The sequence below is a fragment of the Hippocampus zosterae genome, chromosome 19 (assembly GCF_025434085.1).
Source record: "Hippocampus zosterae strain Florida chromosome 19, ASM2543408v3, whole genome shotgun sequence".
NCBI classification, from domain to species: Eukaryota; Metazoa; Chordata; class Actinopteri; order Syngnathiformes; family Syngnathidae; genus Hippocampus; species Hippocampus zosterae.
In genome coordinates this window covers 1739353-1757745 of record NC_067469.1, presented here as the reverse complement: position 1 = coordinate 1757745, position 18393 = coordinate 1739353, and the positions used below count along the sequence as shown (strand labels likewise).

General features: G+C 46.8%; 2 protein-coding genes across 2 annotated transcripts in view; both read right to left on the bottom strand.

The window, feature by feature from the left end:
• flrt2 (fibronectin leucine rich transmembrane protein 2) overlaps positions 1-17282 on the bottom strand; it is a 33119-nt gene extending 15837 nt beyond the window's left edge. Inside the window, exon 1 of the mRNA XM_052052321.1 lies at positions 16992-17282. The gene's annotated coding sequence lies outside the window, so the exon portion shown is untranslated. The remainder of the gene's footprint in view (positions 1-16991) is intronic.
• The window catches only part of LOC127592012 (proteasome subunit alpha type-6), a 224603-nt gene that overhangs the window by 140472 nt on the left and 65738 nt on the right, over positions 1-18393 (bottom strand). The gene's annotated exons all lie outside the window — the stretch shown is intronic.

Below are 18393 nucleotides of genomic sequence, written 5' to 3'. Positions count from 1 at the left end.
ACGCCGTAACAGACGGGTTTGTATCTCGCCCTCTGAGAGTGGCTTTTTTTTTTTTTTTTACGCCCCCACCCCCCACTCACACAGAACCTCTTTGTTCTCCCGCCGACCTTCATCCAGACACTTTTATTTGACGGCGAGGTGCGCCCCGCAACAGCCCATTGGAGCCGATGTCCCGATGCAGCCGCCAGGGAGGGTGATTACGACCGTCATAAAAAAAAAAAAAAAAAAAGCCCCGACTCCATCTCCCTTGGTGCATAACAGTAGGAAAACAATCGTGGGCACAAGTATAAAAATATGCAACCCGAATGACAAAAAAAAAAAAAATTCCCCCGTCCTGTTATTCGACGGCAACTCAGCGCTACGGGGAATTTCTCACGACGAGCTAGCGTCCCCTGGGAATCTGATATCTATGAGGGGGAGAGTCTCGAAATGCCTCCGAGAGGTAGTCGGAATGCGCAGGCTGCACATGGAAGCATTTTTAGACGCCTGCAATCGCTTGGCCCGCAAGAGAGATGCAAGATGAAACATTGCTCGGTGTCCTCTTGGATGTATCTCTCGGAAGGAAAGTGTTCACACATGTTTCCATTCCCACACTATCTCGCCACGTGCGTGCGTGCGGCTCTGCTCGGAGATGCAGGGTGGCAAAAGTCGTGTCACAGCAATGGCTTGTGTACAAACACGCCCCTGAGACTTGACTGGCTGGCGTCCAGCTTTGCTGATACCTTAACAAGAAGAACTTGTTCTTATCAATGGGGAGCTTTATTTCTGCTGTAAACACACACAAACGCGCACACGGCTATCGTTTCGGTGCGGCGACAAATAATTGACGAACGGGAAGGCAAATACGAGCGGGTATAACTAGCATACGGCGGGAAAGAGACAAAATGTAGATTAAAGAGCATCATTAATGAAAGAACCTTATTTTGGGGGGGGGGTGCACAATGTTTATATGTTTTGTTTGGGGGTATTCTGATTGCAACTGGGGCGGCCCGGTAGTCCAGTGGTTAGCACGTCGGCTTCACAGTGCAGAGGTACCGGGTTCGATTCCAGCTCCGGCCTCCCTGTGTGGAGTTTGCATGTTCTCCCCGGGCCTGCGTGGGTTTTCTCCGGGTGCTCCGGTTTCCTCCCACATTCCAAAAACATGCGTGGCAGGCTGATTGAACACTCTAAATTGTCCCTAGGTGTGAGTGTGAGCGTGGATGGTTGTTCGTCTCTGTGTGCCCTGCGATTGGCTGGCAACCGATTCAGGGTGTCCCCCGCCTACTGCCCGGAGACGGCTGGGATGGGCTCCAGCACCCCCCGCGACCCTAATGAGGATCAAGCGGTACGGAAGATGAATGAATGAATGAATGAATGATTGCAACTGGCTCACATCGATACTCGACAATCCCCTTGGACAATATCCGATACATGTTGGACTCTTCTCCCATATTTGGATGAGGCACGATTCTGGTCTGGGGATCTGTGATTTCATTCATTACTCCCCCCCCCCCCTGCCCCTTTTCTCTTTGTGCCGCCATCATAGCGACAAATACAAATTGTACCACATTGGAATCGATTCACTGGAACCAGTCGTTCACGTGGCGTTTTCATGGGTTACAACGTGCCACCCGTCGAGCTTGATAAAACCAAACAGGTCCTGCCACGAGGCACAGCGATTGACAACATTCCCATATTTGTGAGAAAATAAAAAGCAGGATTTATAGCATCTGTCTCCCCCAGTGAAAAAGTGACTCATCAGTGCCATAGATGACATTTTCAGAACGCCTCAACCGGAATGAGATCTGATTCAGCGTAAGCGAGACTCTGATTAGGAGGTTGGAGGTTTCTGAAATTAGTCACGTCATTGTTTTGGACTCCTAACAATGTGGCTCCCTTAAACAGGGAGAGACGTGTTTAGGAGAATTTGACATGATCTGATTTGGGAGGGAATGTCTAACCTCGGAACAATCCCGAGTTTTGTTTTTCTTTTCTATAAGACATAAAAATGAAAGAGGCACCAAGAAAAACACCATCATGGAAAATATGGTCCCATTTAGAATCCAGTCCGGCGAGGGTTCGTATTATTTTTCATGCATTGTACGTCTTTTCTTTTATAAGTATTTCAACGTGAAACCATTTATTTTTAAGAGCGATTTCGAAGCAAAGTCATGATCGAGACGTCACGTGGTTCTACCGTCTTATCTTGAGGTGTGTGGCATGGAAATGGTCCGCTGCCTTATAAGGAGCAACCGGAGCGGCATTGGATTTGTTTCACTTCATAAAATGGCAGCGATATATCTTTGAGGAAGGATTTTGCGATCCTCCACCATCCCGGTTTTGGCGCTACATGGCCGCAGATGATCTTGACCACAAAGTGATCTCCCTCCCCATCGGAATGCGTCTCCCTCCGGCTCTGAAATGTCAACAGTTTACGGATGTGCTTGCTCAGTATTTGCATGCATGGAATTACAGAGCCGGTTTTCTAACCTGTCATTTTTTTTTCCAGAAATTTCCCATACGAGTGACGCTCGCCGGCGGCGATGGCAAATAAAAGGTGCCGTTCAATGGGCCGTAAACATTCCGTACAACAGCTCCGCCATGGATTTGACTTTTATGAACCTTATAATTTCCCGTTCTTTGGTCATTGTCGACACCGTCAGAAAGGCAATAACCTTATTTACGGTTATCGCAAAGTCACTACAAGAGTGGCTACTTTGTTTTCTTGGAGTACATCATATGACAGATTGTTCTTTTCAGCTGCCGTGTACCACAAAAACACAAACAACATGACACAACCAGTTTATAACGTTTTATATGTAAAATTATGTCTTTATATCTCCGACTTGAGAACAGGCCTCCGCCAAAGGCCAACCATCCCAACATGGACGGCCACTCGCCATGGGCATGATCACCAATGAAACTAATTGCATGACGTTTCGTGTATTAGTTTTGTCTTTTGCAACTGATGCAAAAATCAAATCCTTGGCTGCAACCAGCAGAGACGTCTCAAAGAACGATAAAATGTCACTTGGAGCTCGAGTGGAGCTAAATCCAAGCAGAACACGGCTCTGGCAAAACTGCTCCAGGCAACATTATTTTCTTTAACACAACACTGGTGAAAAATATATATTTATATATCGGCAACAATTCTCAATGTTTGCATCTCCGAAAAAAAATAAATCACTCCAACCAGTAAATGCCCATCTTTCATCCGCCTATTGACCGGTGGATCTTGAGGACCACTCGACTCGGCATTGCATTAATATGGAAAGAGGCGCTTACGAAAAGTCATCTCAGAATAAAAGCTTCTCATCTGTAGCAAATGCAACATTTTCTGGATGGATGAGAGAATAATTGGCTATGAATATGTGTGTGAATAATAAGAGCGGCCCAGGGATAAATAATGATTGTAAGAAATGATCACAGCAATGAATGGTGAAGCCATCCTCTTCACCCAAGTCAACACTCGGTGTACATTCATTCATGCATTCATCTTCCGAACCGCTTGATTCTCACTAGGGTCGCTGGAGCCTATCCCAGCTGTCTCCGGGCAGAAGGCGGAGTCGGTTGCCAGCCAATCACAGGGCACACAAAGACGAACAACCATCCACGCTCACACTTCGGGACAATTTAGTACAGTTTTGTGCAAAATGCAGGTCCCGCTATTTAGCGACACAGAGTTCAAACGCCGCATTGCTTGCGGCGTGTGTCGTAATTACACAGAGGTAGGTCCCTGCGGAGGCTAGGTGTTAAATGTTTGTCTTCAAACAGATCATTATTCTTGGGAGAGACAAAAAAAAAAAAAAAAAAAAAAAAAGTAAAAGCCTGTAGCGTGACTTCAGAACACTCTTGAGGAGTGCAGGGTGGATTGTATTGAACAAAAATGCAAACAGGAATACACCGGAGAAACTAACTCAAAAATTCATTCAAATAAAGTCCAGCAAAAACCAAAGACAGGAAGCAAAACGTGACGTGTGAACACAGCGACAAACAAACGGCAACAATGACCCGACACTGAGGGGTCGGGCCTCAAGTGGCAATTCATGACACAATGACCAACAGGTGTGCAGCAGCAGGCGGAGCCCTACACTGCCCCCTGTTGGCCACAAACAGAACCATGACAATTACACTTGACATTGACATTTCGGTACAGATTTTAGCAAGTTGACGCACATAAATCGCCACATAAGTTGGCTCTTTAGTCTTCCAAATTAAAACATCTTTCGACCAAAGACACAGCTCAGTTTGCGCAAAGACTTCAGCAACCGAGCCCTTAGCTGCAGCTCCATTTTTTGATGTGAAAATGAAGACATTTGAACATTTTTTTTAGGTATAAATTAGCCTCGTGCTTCATAGTGGTGTCGACATCATCATTAGTTGTAACTTCTGCCGTTCGTGCTCATGCATTAATGTCCCATAATTGGGCTAAGAGGCTTTAAAAATACGGTTAAGGTAGAATATCTTTAGCATCGGTGATGCGACGTGATGTCCTTTCCATTTGGTGAGGAGCGGGATTTCAATGTAATCCTCCACATTTTTGTCCCATTGCTCCAAAGTGGACGCGGCTTATTGAATACGCCACCGTCACCGTGCGGAGGAGAGATGATGTAGGAGAGTAATGGAGCTGTGGAGGACCGTTTACCTCAACCCACACCTCCCTTACCTAAATAGTGAAGCCAATCTCTCACGACAACACATTCCAAAAAAAAAAAAAAATGCAAGCAAAAGTGATTTCAATCTAAAATCTGAACGACCGCGATCGGAAAACTAAATAGCTTAGTGGCTAACTTGTAAATGGCACTTCGTTAACTGCGGGGTGATGTCAGGGGTAAAAAAAAAATATTATCAATTATCCTCGGTTCTGCTTTTTAAGACGCGTTCAGGGACATCCTGCGCCGGGATCACTTCCTGCTAAGTGAGGGAAACCAAAAGAGGAAAATAATGACCATAATGAGGGGTTAAGTACAATCAAAATTGTCTCTCCATCGTGTGTTTGGGCTTTTATGAAGGTAAATTGTCACCCCTTTAATGTGTGCGGTGCTTCTGGGGGAGGAAGGAATCTACTTTTTAAAAAATGCGGATTTCATTCCCCTCCCGTGAAACGGTTTAGTGATCTTGTGCGAGCATATCAATAAATAGGAGCACATAACTCTTGTCAGCACCGCCCCCCCTCCCCCACAAGTCAGCTTTGGCAGCCCCCCCCTCCTCTGTGCATGCTCCGATTTCAATGCGACAGAGGTGATCTTTCGTCCGGCTTCCTTTCGATGCGGACCGCTGGGCCGTTTACACTGCAGAGTGCAAATGAGGGATTTCTAATGACTCTGCTCTCTGATGGTCTTCCAGCCGCGGCCGAGGCCTCTCGCCGTGGACCTTCCAAATCGACGCAACTACTCATCAAGCGCTCCCATAATTCCGGGGCAAGAGCCTCTGGAACCAGGAAGCCCAACCATGCGAACTGCTCACAGATGAAGTTTGTGGCGTTTTTATTTTATTTTTTATTTTTTCAAAATTGGGATTTTATTCTTATAGCATTCCTTTTTCACATAAACACACAATCTTGATTGCTATGGGGAGATGATTATTTATGAGGACATACTTTTATGGAAACATGTTTAACAGGCTGAGGAACAGCTTTCGCAAAAATCCGCCATGTTTTTATATTTTATTCATGCAAATGCGTCCACCAGTAGGAAGTCCCGTGTCAAAAATGTAATATGAATAAAATCAATTCATTATCCTCAATAATTGGGGTATTCATGGCAAAGTCTCAAGTTTTTTGGGGGGTACTTGCGAGTGAGAAGGATGTCTTCAATCCTTTGCCGACAACTTCACTCATAAAAAAAATTAATCATGATCCCGTGAATTTGTGCCTCCCATGACTCCCCCAAAACCCCAAATGTTAGTCAGTTCGGTTCAAATTTACATTTAATTTAAAAATACATTTCATGTTCCAGTGTCTCTATGTGTATATACACATATACACACATTATATTATATATATATATATATTATATATATATATATATATATATATATATATATATATATATATATATATATATATATATATATATTCATTCATTCATTCATTCATTCATCTTCCGAGCCGCTTGATCCTCACTAGGGTCGCGGGGGGTGCTAGAGCCTATCCCAGCTGTCTTCGGGCAGTAGGCGGGGGACACCCTGAATCGCTTGCCAGCCAATCGCAGGGCAATATATATATATATATATATATATATATATATATTTTAAAGCCAGACCTCTCTAGTAGATGAGCAGGGCCGCAGATCAAAAAAATGTTGGTTGTGATTCTCAAAGAAGCATATTAGAGGTTGTTTCCGGGTGCTCATCCCCCCCCCACCCCCGCAAACCACCGACCTCGCCGGCAGTGCCTATTTTCGGATGAATCAGTTTTCCGAGATCTTGAAACGCTCAATGGATTCTCAATGCTGTCACGGATTTATTCGGCGACGTCGAACAGTGAATAGTTGAGCTCATGACTCCGCAGGAAAGTAAAAACGGAAGGTAGAAAGGCTTTTTGATATTTTCTTTCCGTGCAAAATGACCCACACGCCTTGGTATCGGAAGTAAACGCGTTGCTCATGCGCCCGCAGGGTTGAAAATGGAAACCTGTGCCGGAATAGTGGCACGCACTCAAAGAGAGACATTGTGTGGCCTTGCATTTGATTAGGTAAAGCAATGGAAGCAACGTGTTATTTCTCTATCTCTCCCTCTGACACGTCCTCGGGGCCACGATGAGTACTTGTCAGGCTGAGCACGCGGAAGCAGATATGGCTCGACTTCGGCGTGTCAAGTTGCTTTCTCATCTCATCTCGCATATTTTCTCACGGTTAGCAAATTAGAAAACAAACAAACAAAAACACGCCGCACACATGCACATACGGAAGCCCGAGGGCAGTCCGTGCAATGTCTGACCTTCAGAGCGAAATTTAAAGGCATAAGTGATGATTTCTGACCCCGTGACCTTCCCCTGGGTCAAATCGTTTCAAAAAGGACCTCACATATTCGTCCGTGTAACATTACAACAAGCGATCACTCGGTTGATGCGGTCATCCGGATTGCTTTTTCGTCATTTTTTTGTTGCGATTGTTTTCGTTGTTGCGGCGACAAGCCTTGTTTGCTCGCGCCGCAGGTGGCATCGGGGGACATCGCTTTCCCTCGGCGCCACGACAGAGGAGCAAATGTGAGCGCTGCATCCTGACATAAGCGAATAAAGGCTTCCCGGGGAGGCGGCGGCGACGGCGGCGCAAGCGGAAGACTCCGACCCGCAGCAATGTTGACTGGAACAAAACGAGGCCCCCGCGTATGATCACTTACGCAGGTAATTCGGTCTCTGCTGGGAACCAAATGACTGTTCGCGTACGTTCCTAATCCTGCATTGCCTGATCCGTTTACAAGAAGAAAATAGAGTTAAAGGATGTCGTTTGGAAATTCAGCAAATGTCTAAATTGTCGCGTCTGCACGCAAAGCTCATTTAAAAATATTGAACAGCCTGCTTTTTGTTCCGAGGCACCACGACCTCGTAAGAAATAAAAACAAAGCAAAAGAGACCGAGAAGTAGATGAATCCGAGTTTTCTGGCCGTCTCGTAACAGAGTTTTATGTTTTATTGGGCGACGGACAAATCAACAATAGCACGGCTACGTGTGGGAAGGCAGACAGTGGTCTAAAAGCCTCCATCCATCCTTGAGTCATGTTTCACCGAGGAGCATCGGGTCTTCCTTTAATGTGCACCAGATGCCCTTACAAGGGGGGGGGGGGGGTGGTGGGGGGGGGGGTGAACTGCCTGCACCTCCACTGAACAAAAGAACACCAAGCCCCGATAATATAATTGATTTCGGAATTGTGTGAATGCATTCTGTTCCGCTCGCCATCTTTTATTTCCACGTGCGGCTTTTGATCAAAAGCCTCGACAACTCGTCGCAACGGCGGACATATTTGCCTAAACCCCGGCCGACACGTCGTTTCGTCTGATGTGGCATTTTTCAAACACATGCCCCGGCTTCCCGTTCTTGTTGGGGATATTCAATTTCAACGTGTCTGTTCATGACTTCCCCGCACCACCACCACATGATATCCTTGTCTATCACCCCCCCGAAGCAAGATGTCGTCTGATTTAAGAGGCCAGGACCTTTCCCATATGCTTGTACTTTGTATATGTTCCTTTTTTATTTATTTTTTATTAAATCATCATCAAGCGCCCCACCAAAAACATTTGGGCTTTCAAGCTCAGGCTCACACGGCCATTAAAAGTCATTCAATGGCGGCCATTTTTGATCGTTTTCAGAGCGTGTGCTCAAGACCGCGCCGTGCCTCCGGAAGTACAACAATGTACGAGGCGACCAGTCGCGTTGCTAAGCAATGGAGGGGAATCCCACGCGCTACATTTTGTTCGTATGCGAGATTGGCTTCCCATGTTTCATTGTCCCGATTTTTGTGGGGAAAATCCGGTTGTTATAATGACGTTTCCGTCTTAAACTTGTTCGTTGTAAGCAAAAATCGGCAAATGGCAAATGAATGACGTGAAGTGAAAACATTATAAACCATGAAACAAGGTCCGACTGTATAAGCTTTCATTTTGCTTTCTCTGTGGGATTAAACGGGTCCTAAAAATCACCCCCCCCCCACCCCCAACTTTCCACTGAAGAAGAAACGAAAAGAAAAAAAAAATGAGGGGGAGAATAAATTATTCCTCTGATGTGGAAAACTCGGGCATCACGGTAGAACATGTGGCTAGCGTTTCAAAGCGAAGCAGGTTTAAACCTTGGCTGGGCTTTATGTATCACATTTGTAGTCCTCCTCGGGGTTGGTTCGGTTTTCTCCACAAACATGCCTGGCTGCAGCATTAGGAATTGCAAAAGTACGCAAATACGAGTGAGTGTTCATATTTGCGTCGTGATTGATTGGCAAAGGCGTATTTGACACGGTGCACCACAGCGCCGTTCGAGCTCGGACCACCGCCGCTGCTTGACGTCATCAAAATTCACCAATGGGCAAGGTAGACGCCCCCCCCCCCCCCCCTCCCCTTGCGTCTGCCCTGACGAGCTGCAAAACCGCATCCAAAGCATCCATCCATCCATCCATCATCTACCGCTTATCCGGGGCCGGGTCGCGGGAGCAACAGCTTTAGCAGGGAAGCCCAGATTTCCCTCTCCCTAGCTACTTCTTCCAGCTCTCCCCGGGGGATCCCGAGTCGTTCCCAAGCAATCTGGGTGACATAGTCTCTCCAGCGTGTCCTGGGTCTTCCTCGGGGTCTCCTCCCAGTGGGGCATGACCGGAACACCTCACCAGGGAGGTTCTCAGGAGGCATCCGAATCAGATGCCCAAGCCACCTCATCTGGCTCCTCTCGATGTGGAGGAGAAGCGGCTCGACTCTGAGCCCCTCCCGGATGACCGAGCTTCTCACCTTATCTCTAAGGGAGAGCCCGGACACCCTGCGGAGAAAACTCATTTCGGCCGCTTGTATCCGGGATCTCGTTCTTTCGGTCACGACCCATAGCTCGTGACCATAGATGAGGGTTGGGACGTAGATCGACCGGTAAATTGAGAGCTTCGCCCTTTGGCTCAGCTCCTTCTTCACCACGACAGACCGATACAACGTCCGGCATCCAAAGCAGCGACCATCAAATACATGATGCTAGGATGTATGCCCATATTTTATTGCGTGCTATTAGTCAATAAGGAAATTAATGTGAAGCCTCATTCAAAATCAATTAGAGACCAAAGCGAACGCAACATTTGATCATTTCTGTCTTTTTGACGCCCGATGGAAAGCACATGCCACTTGGACATTGGGCGCCCTTTCATCTTTTCAGATCTGCCCATGAAATTAAACTGGAATAAAGCTTAAAAACACTCCAGTCCAGGCCTATGACTAATTTGAAGAATAATGCGCTCTTTCGACAGCGTGTCCCATTATTTGCTTCATTTAACTAATTGGAATTTAAATGACACAGCCCGCACGGTCAATTGATGTCTTAGAAAAGGGTACGAGTATAGAGGCACGTTTTACAGCGCCCGTGTCAACGACGCACAAGAAACTTTTCTCATTTCCCGGCGTTGCAACAGTTGCAAATTTTGTGCTAATATGATGAATGCCAAGCTAATACATGTGCAGCACGTGTTAGCACAGCTTGATGTGATTAATTGGTATTTTTCCCGAGTTTGGGCGTGACCGGATGAATTCTTGCCATGAACCCTGACCAAACACAGGATGCGCCGACATATTCTGTGAGAGAAAGCGCATTTCCTGAAATTCAGAGGCCACGCGCCGGCTGGAGACGATTGTAAATACGGCCGTAAATGCAACACAAAATGAAATTGACAAGCCAATAGCATTCCTGGAGGAATAGAGTCGGGCTTGTAAAAGGGTGAGGAGGCAGAAGAAGAAGAAAAACAAACGGGTCTTAAACGATCGCAGCCAGTCAAATGTGGAAAGGGGGCGTGGCCAAGCAGTACACAGTGCAGCTCTCGCTGCAGGCCGGGTCTGCTCGAAGGTCATGTGAAAGCGGAATGCGGTTCAGCCGGATACTTGCCTGTGGCTACGTTCAGTCAAGAGCGCTTATTTTTCCTCAAACAAAGACAAAACTGTATGCCACCTGGGAGAGATGATTCCTTTCTGCGTGAATATAGCGCTGATTATTTGGAATAATTTGATCTTGAAACATGTGTCAGCGCGTTGCCAGTGGGCAGAATTTTATTTTATTTTTCTAAACTCACATTCTTTCAGCCAGGTTCAGTAGGGACAAAGAGAGTGGGTGGGTGGGCGGCGGGGCTGGACAAGCAATTACTGTATAATTACCGTGAATCTTTGGAGACAGAAGGAATGCATCACTCGGCGTGCACCTGATAGCAAGCAACGTGATCAAATGAAGGGTGTAGTGTGCAAGAGCCTTGACGCCAAAGAAACGACCGCACACACACACACACAAGAAACAAAAAAGTGGCAGTTTGACCGACAGTTTTATTAGACATAAATCGAGTTACGCTTTGTGTTACATAATAAATACAATTATATTTTACCTCATATCAAAACTCTCTTTTTTTCATATCATCCAGAGACTTCAAATTTATTAAAGAAGAGGCTTAAGCAAAAACAGGATGCGTGGGGAGTTGCGTAATGCCTATGTGGTGTTTAGTTTCGAATTGAAGTTTTGTTTGGGTATTGCAGCGGTAACTCAAAAGATGATGTCATCCCGTCTGGTGAGGGAAAAAAAGGAGTGTCAAACAAAGGCCAGACAGAGTGGCTTCAAACGGGAGGAAAGGACAAAAATGACGACGATGTCTTATGTTTACACTGACGAAAAAAAGATTTTGGATGATCGCGATTGGAACCGGAGCCTTTTTTAATCAAGTGCGATGGTAAGAAATAACTGCGACTTATGCTGCCGGTGCGGTGAAATTTGATTCAAATCACATTTCCGAGTGAGCCGACACATCTCAATCTGATTTCCGACTGTCCTTTACGTCACTCGCAAGATATAAGCGAGAACACATGAGGGTGAACGCAAAGTTAACCGCCGTACCGAGAAGGAAACGTTCTGCAGATCAGATGGTGAATTAAGTTAGGTCTCAATTGTGCCGCGGTACGGGGGTGCTTTTAAAAATAGATTCAAGATGACAATCGTATTCATAATCCATTCATTGCATACTCAACAAATATCAATTACATCCGCAAACACACGTCAGCAGAGTGCAGAACAGACATGGTGGCCCATGACAACACATGCGCCACAACTTAGACCTGCTTTCACCGCGCGTAAAGTCTAATCTGCTTTCCGTCACAAAATGATCAGGTGAGCCGGGAAGGCGTGTCATAGAAAACCGGATGCCCGGCCAGGCGTAGCACGGTGAACGAGGTTTGCTCCGGGACACCAAACTGGAAGCACTCATGAGCAAGAGAGTGCGAAAGTTTTCGACGAACCGTTGTGAGGTCGGGCATGGGCGAAAGAGCGACAAATGAAATGTCACATTACGCTCCGTATCGCAAAGGATTTTCCTGAAATTCTCGGAACAGTAAAACAAAACGTAGGCAGCCGGTCGAGTCGCAGCTGTTCTCCGACAACCATGAACAGGATATGCGGCACATCGAAAAGACACGGATGGCCAAAATGGAGGCACGTGCAGGTTACGCGCCCCTTCGCAAAGTGTGTTATTTGCTCCTCATTTCGGATGGGTCTGGTCTTGGTGTCGGTCTGAGCTTTACGGAGTTCCACTTCAGTCGGGATTATAGTCGAAAGCAAAGCAAATAAAAAGATATCGCTTAAGTTTATCTGACTTCTCTCTTGGATAAGCGTCGGCCTGCCTGCAAAAAAATCACGTCACGTAAAAAAAAAAACTTGAACCTCATCCGTTTGTACCGCGGCTGCCACTGAAACATTTCTGGGCACATTAATCCTCCGCGTCGTCTCGGAGGCATCTTTTGCTTTGATGCGAGTGCGTGAGAGGATACATCGTCCATCTTCTCGACCTATCAATGTGTTCCGACGCGAGTTCTGTTCCGGAAACGTGTAACACGAGTCAGCGAATGCATTAGTCGCGCGGCAGTCATGCTGACGGGCTACGAACTTTGCTTGTAAATGACAATTTGAAAAAAGGACTTACGGCAAAAGATGAGATCCGAGAGACAAATTGTGTTTTTATGAGGTGTGAAGGAGACGGGGGAAGGGGGTAGGGGGGGGAGATGAGGACAGAGGCTGGTGCGGAATCCAAAATGTGGCGGAGTCGGCTAAAGGCTCAGCGCGGTCGAAGCAGAAAAAAAAATCAAGGAGCTCGGCTCCAAGTCGTGCGCGGCAACTCCTGCCGGCAGCTGGTCTGGAGCTCACCGGGGGCTTTTCGGGCCTCTTTCAGCAGGCTCCAAAGCAAACACCAATGGCCGCGCTCACAGCCAATAAAACTTGCATGTCAACCCTCGGCCGTCAGACACGGCGCACAACTTCAACAAATGATTTCAAATGTGCTCTTCTAGCTACTGCCATCTTTTTCTTTTATTTCCTTTGAATGATCTGTGAAATTACAACTTCCTTTTACGGCCTCTGTTCGAGGTGGTCTCGCGTGACGCTAACGGTCCCGCTTCGCCGAGACGCACTCCTGCGTCAAAACCCCCAAAAAGATATTTGAAAAGACCGCGCCTGTGAAATGATTCTCAACGACAAGCTTGCCGTCTGATAAACAACTTATGAGGAAGCCGCTCAGTTCGCTCCGGTCGAGCGCCTCCGGCCGGCCTTCGAACTTAGCGACGGTATGCAAAAGGGCGTGGCTTGCCAAGAATAGCAATGGGATCCATAATAAGAGCTCTTTCATAGGCCAGATGCGATGGCAAATGACCAGATTGTTCAAACGCAGGGACGAGCGGTTCCTACAATACTCCGTCATCATTTCCACGCCACGGAGACACGCAGACATGAGGAATAACTGACTGGGTGCTCACCTATGAGTTCATCATGCCAGTAAAGTCCCTTGCATGGAGACGAAAATGATTTCCGGTTTCCGTTTCACTTCAATCTAATTGCGGCACTTCAAAGGGGAACATTCGAGTCCGCCAAAATGAATGACGACAGACCGCGTTTCGTAAACTTAAACTCCTGAGCAAAACAGATCATTCACTCAAGTTGATTATTATTGACGGTTTGACAGGAGCGGAGTGCAAGGTGTGCTTTTTTTGGGGTGGTGGAGGGGGGGGGGGGTGGATAAGGATAAAAATTCACAAATGATTATTTTTTTTAAAAAGTAGTATTTTGGCGCACATCTAAATAGTCATCGTTTGCTCTCCATGGGGGCGGCCCGGTAGTCCAGTGGTTAGCACGTCGGCTTCACAGTGCAGAGGTACCGGGTTCGATTCCAGCTCCGGCCTCCCTGTGTGGAGTTTGCATGTTCTCCCCGGGGCCTGCGTGGGTTTTCTCCGGGTGCTCCGGTTTCCTCCCACATTCCAAAAACGTGCATGGCAGGCTGATTGAACACTCTAAATTGTCCCGAGGTGTGAGTGTGAGCGTGGATGGTTGTTCGTTTCTGTGTGCCCTGCGATTGGCTGGCAACCGATTCAGGGTGTCCCCCGCCTACTGCCCGGAGACAGCTGGGATAGGCTCCAGCACCCCCCGCGACCCTAGTGAGGATCAAGCGGTTAGGAAGATGAATGAATGAATGAATGAATGAATGAATGAATGAATGAATGAATGAATGAATGCTCTCCATGGCCGTGTGAATCGCCTTTGCCGATTTCGTAACCACCACTGAAACATCCTCGGGTTCGTTTTCTCGATCAAATCGATGTTTCATTTGAACACCGCTCCTTTTTCACTTTTTACAAAAGCCCCCCCACCAAAAAAAAAGGTTACGTTGAACCGTACTTTGCCATTTGTGTTATATGCAGCCCTGCCCCACGTCCCGTTTCCATAAAATATAGCAACAATCAGCAGCAATCCAAATCACCGATTGTTTCATCACCAGGTATTGATTCGATGTCACGCTGGGCACGGGTTCCGCCTCCTCATCAGTCAACCGCTTCCAAGCCTTTGTCGCGCTATTCGGATTTTTATTCTCGCTTTTAAATCCGCGCGAATGGCGAATTCTTTGTGTGTATCTGGCACGTTTGAATCATTGGCGACTTTTTTTTTTTTTCCATTTTGAGCGCACATAGAGGGCGGTCGCGAGTGGGAGACGAGGCTTGTCGGATGAGAAAACGACAGGAGCTCGAATTCCCGGCGGGAACGGGAGGCGCTGGATTTCTCGGCCTTTTAAGGCAGCGTCCTTCTGTTTTCGACATGTTCTTCTCATCTCGCGTTCACGATGACTCGAATCTAATGATCGGAGCTCAAATAGCCGGCTATTACCTTTCCCCAAAATATACAGTCGAGGCGTTCTTTCGCGAGGGCTGAATTGTGTTTGTTTTAAAAGCGGCGGTAGGAATCCTGCTGCTTCTGCACCGTCGGCAGAACGCTCGGCCTCGCATATTTATACATGCGCATAAAACATTCGCTTTTTTCTTTTCAGACACTTAACTCCAATTAACCCTCATTCTTCTATTTGCCGATAATGACATTATTGCTGGTATTTTGAAATAATATGCATTTTTTTCTAGGTCTCTGTGGTACATGTGGAGGAAAAAAAAAAACAAGAACAAGCTTCTCCTTGTGCTGGATTCCCCAGTCGGCCTTGGACCAGTCTCTACTCTGCCCAGTCACCCCCCCTCCTCACCCTCGCAATACTCCTCGACTTGTTCGCCGCTCTGCTATTGCCCGACTACATCTCCGAGTTCAGTTTTCGGGGTCATTTCCAATGCCAGACAATGTCTGATTCATGCCTTCAGACCTCAGCCGAGTCTAAAACTACTTCAGCTCATAGAGGTTTAGAGTCTCCCCAAAAGTGAATTTGAATTCAAAGAATCCGCTCAACAACACACAATGGAAGCAAAACTCAGCCTGGACTTTGTGATCTCGGATTCCAAATGACCCCAGAGTCAAAGCCAAATCGCATATACGCTTCAAGGTACACACTCTTCACAGATTCTCAAGGGAGAATCTGTGAGATGAGCAACTTGAAGTCAAAAATAATAATAAGTTCATAAATGAGAGGTTGAGCGACCATCACAACTGTTTCCACTCCAGGATATACATTTCAATCGAGGAACGTTGAATAATTCCACACTCCGATCGCATCGTCAACAAAAACAAACTGCACAAGTTAGTTCAGAACGAGGACGCTTGATCTCCGGTCACAGCTTACTTTTTGCTGAAGATTTTTTTTTTTGCAAAAACAACAATTTTCCAATTATTTTTAATGGGATATTTAATTTTTATTTTTGAATAAGTACTACCCGGCTAAAAGCCACTTGCGTGTCCATAAAAGCCCTCAGTGACCTCAACGCATTCATTAAGATGTTGAGGTTATGAGTTGTTGACGACGGACGTTGCGCGTTGCTCTTCCCTGTCCGCTGGGATGTCGACTCATTAATCACGTCCATTGGCAGCTGGTAGCGCGGTGAGAGTAAATTTCGTGAAATGGGAGGTTATTGGGGCACCTCTCCCTGGCGAAGAATTAAAAATAAAAAGCTTTTGATCAAAGTTATTTCCCCTTAGAAGAATTGTGTGTTTTTCAGCAAGAGCAACGGAAGCACTTCACGGCCATTTAAATAATGAGACGGTCGCAAGATAATTGCCGCCCGTTTCACCTCAGACATTTTAAAGTTATAGCGTGAAAATGCTTCGGATTGTTTTCCGCGTCGAGAGGAAACGGTGACAGATTTACGGATCGAAACTTGAAATCCCTCCAGATTAATATTATTGGTGTTATTTATTTATTTTGGCGGGGGTGGGGTGGGGGTGGGGTTTATAACCACCGTGCAAGGATGCGAATATTCTCGTACGCCTTGTAAAACGGTGCGCGCTCAACCTTTCATATTTTAGACCGCTTATTAAAATCATCAGTAAGTGTTTTAAAGCGAGCTTCAGAGAGACGTCAAAATAAAATAAATAAAAATGGCTGACAAGTGCAGCGGGTCACTAAACAACAGGCGGGGGGGGGGGGGGGGGGAGCAGGAAAGAAACAAGACAATCCTGAATAATGCATGAAATAAAAAGGTCCCACTTTGAAGCTTGAAGCTTGAAGTTGGAGCTGGCTCACCCCCCCCCCACTCATCACCCCCTCTTCTCTCTCTCTCTCTCAACTTTTCCCACATCCTCCCAAATCAGCAGGCGAGTAAGACTGATTGGTTTAATTAGGTGCGACGTGATTAATTGGGAGAGCTCATCAATATGGATCCCCAGATGGAAGACAAAGAGCATTTGAACGATTCTACACGTATTTGCGAGACGTCAGTCAAAATATTTGTCACACAATGACACGGTTACTGGAATTTAAACACACCACAAAGTAGTACACACTCAATGACGGTGTCAATCAAAAAATTTTTTAAAAATTGTCATTCGGATTGGGCATGTGTGTTTTTTTTTTTAAAGACAAACGCTGCACGGCATTTTAAAGAGGGACACTTACCGTCGTTGTATAAGTTGTGGTCAAAGCGGAGAGGAAGAGTGGCAAACGAGCTCACCGGGGTCACCCTGGCTTCCCGGGACGGCTCCCACATACGAGGTCGTTAAATTTCAAGCACATATGGGAGGGCGGCCGGCTCGCTCGCGCGTGTCAAGAGCAAAATGAAGGGAGCAGTCAGTCAAAGCCGCGGAAGGGGAAAGGAAAGGAGGCAGACAGACAGCCAGCGAGCAAAGACGGGCTTCTTCTCCGTCCTCCTCGCCGTCGCTCGTGTAACTTAACCCCCGAGGTGCCTTGGCTAGCAGACACAAACAGAACCAGTTCCAGACCTGTCCTACACCTCTCCCTCTTTTTTTTTTCCACCCCGCACTGTCCGTTTTCTCTTCCAACTCTTTTTTTTTTTTTTTTTGGGTATCATTTAACTCCTGAAAATGTGCGGGCTAGCGATGAGCTCACAGCGGTCTCGGGTTTCAGAGCTGTACTGGAATGCGAGGGCAGCCACACAGAGCGGCAGAGGTGCCGCCGAGGTCAAAGGTTAGCGGGCTAGTGTGCGGGAACACAGTCAAGAGGGGTCCGTCTCATGGGGTGTCAGCCTTGTAAGGTGGTTTTTTTTGCTGGCTATGTGTCTTCGAGGCGTGGGGTGGGGGTCAGGGGGGGTTTAATGGGGGGTTCGTATGAGGGGGCCCGCGATGCCGAGAACAAAACGGAGTTAAAGGGGTCACAGACGGCGGATGTCGCGGGGGCCAAAGAACATTTGACGGCACTCGGGGGCTGTGGACTTGAGGAACAGTTCTGGACACTTAGAATTCCCCTAAGTGCCGGATTTATTGCTCACTCGGCGTTTCGGTTCTTCGCCTGGAGGAAAAGGTCTTTTGTGAAAAGCGAGCGCTCGTCTTGGAACCTTAACGCACTTGATTCTGTGTACACAAACAGACGTGCGCCGTACAAGCTCTTGAGTTAAACGTCCCCTGATGTCAATTCCTCTGAAAGGAAGCGGGGGCTGGAAAGTTGAACAACAACAACGTGAGTCGGGAATGATATATCAAGTCAGATTTCCGCACGCCGCCATCTCCCAACCTCATTTCGGCCACGATAAGATGACCGTTTTTCATTTTTCGCCACTCGCAAGATTCCCAAAGATTAGCCGCCGTCATGCGTGACGCTACGCGAGACATCGCCTTAATATTGTATTACACCTCGGCATACTTTAGTTCAGTGAGCATTTAAGGATTAACTCCGAACGTCTGTTTTGCCTTTTCTTTGCGACAGTTATCCCAAAAGAAGGTCCAGTGTCAACAAGCGGTGTTATGAGAAGAACTTGAGAAGGGATGAATAAAACCCCCACGAGTCATGGCAGGTCGGGACCAAGTCCTGCTGCAAATAGCATGAATGATTTTCAAGTAAATGA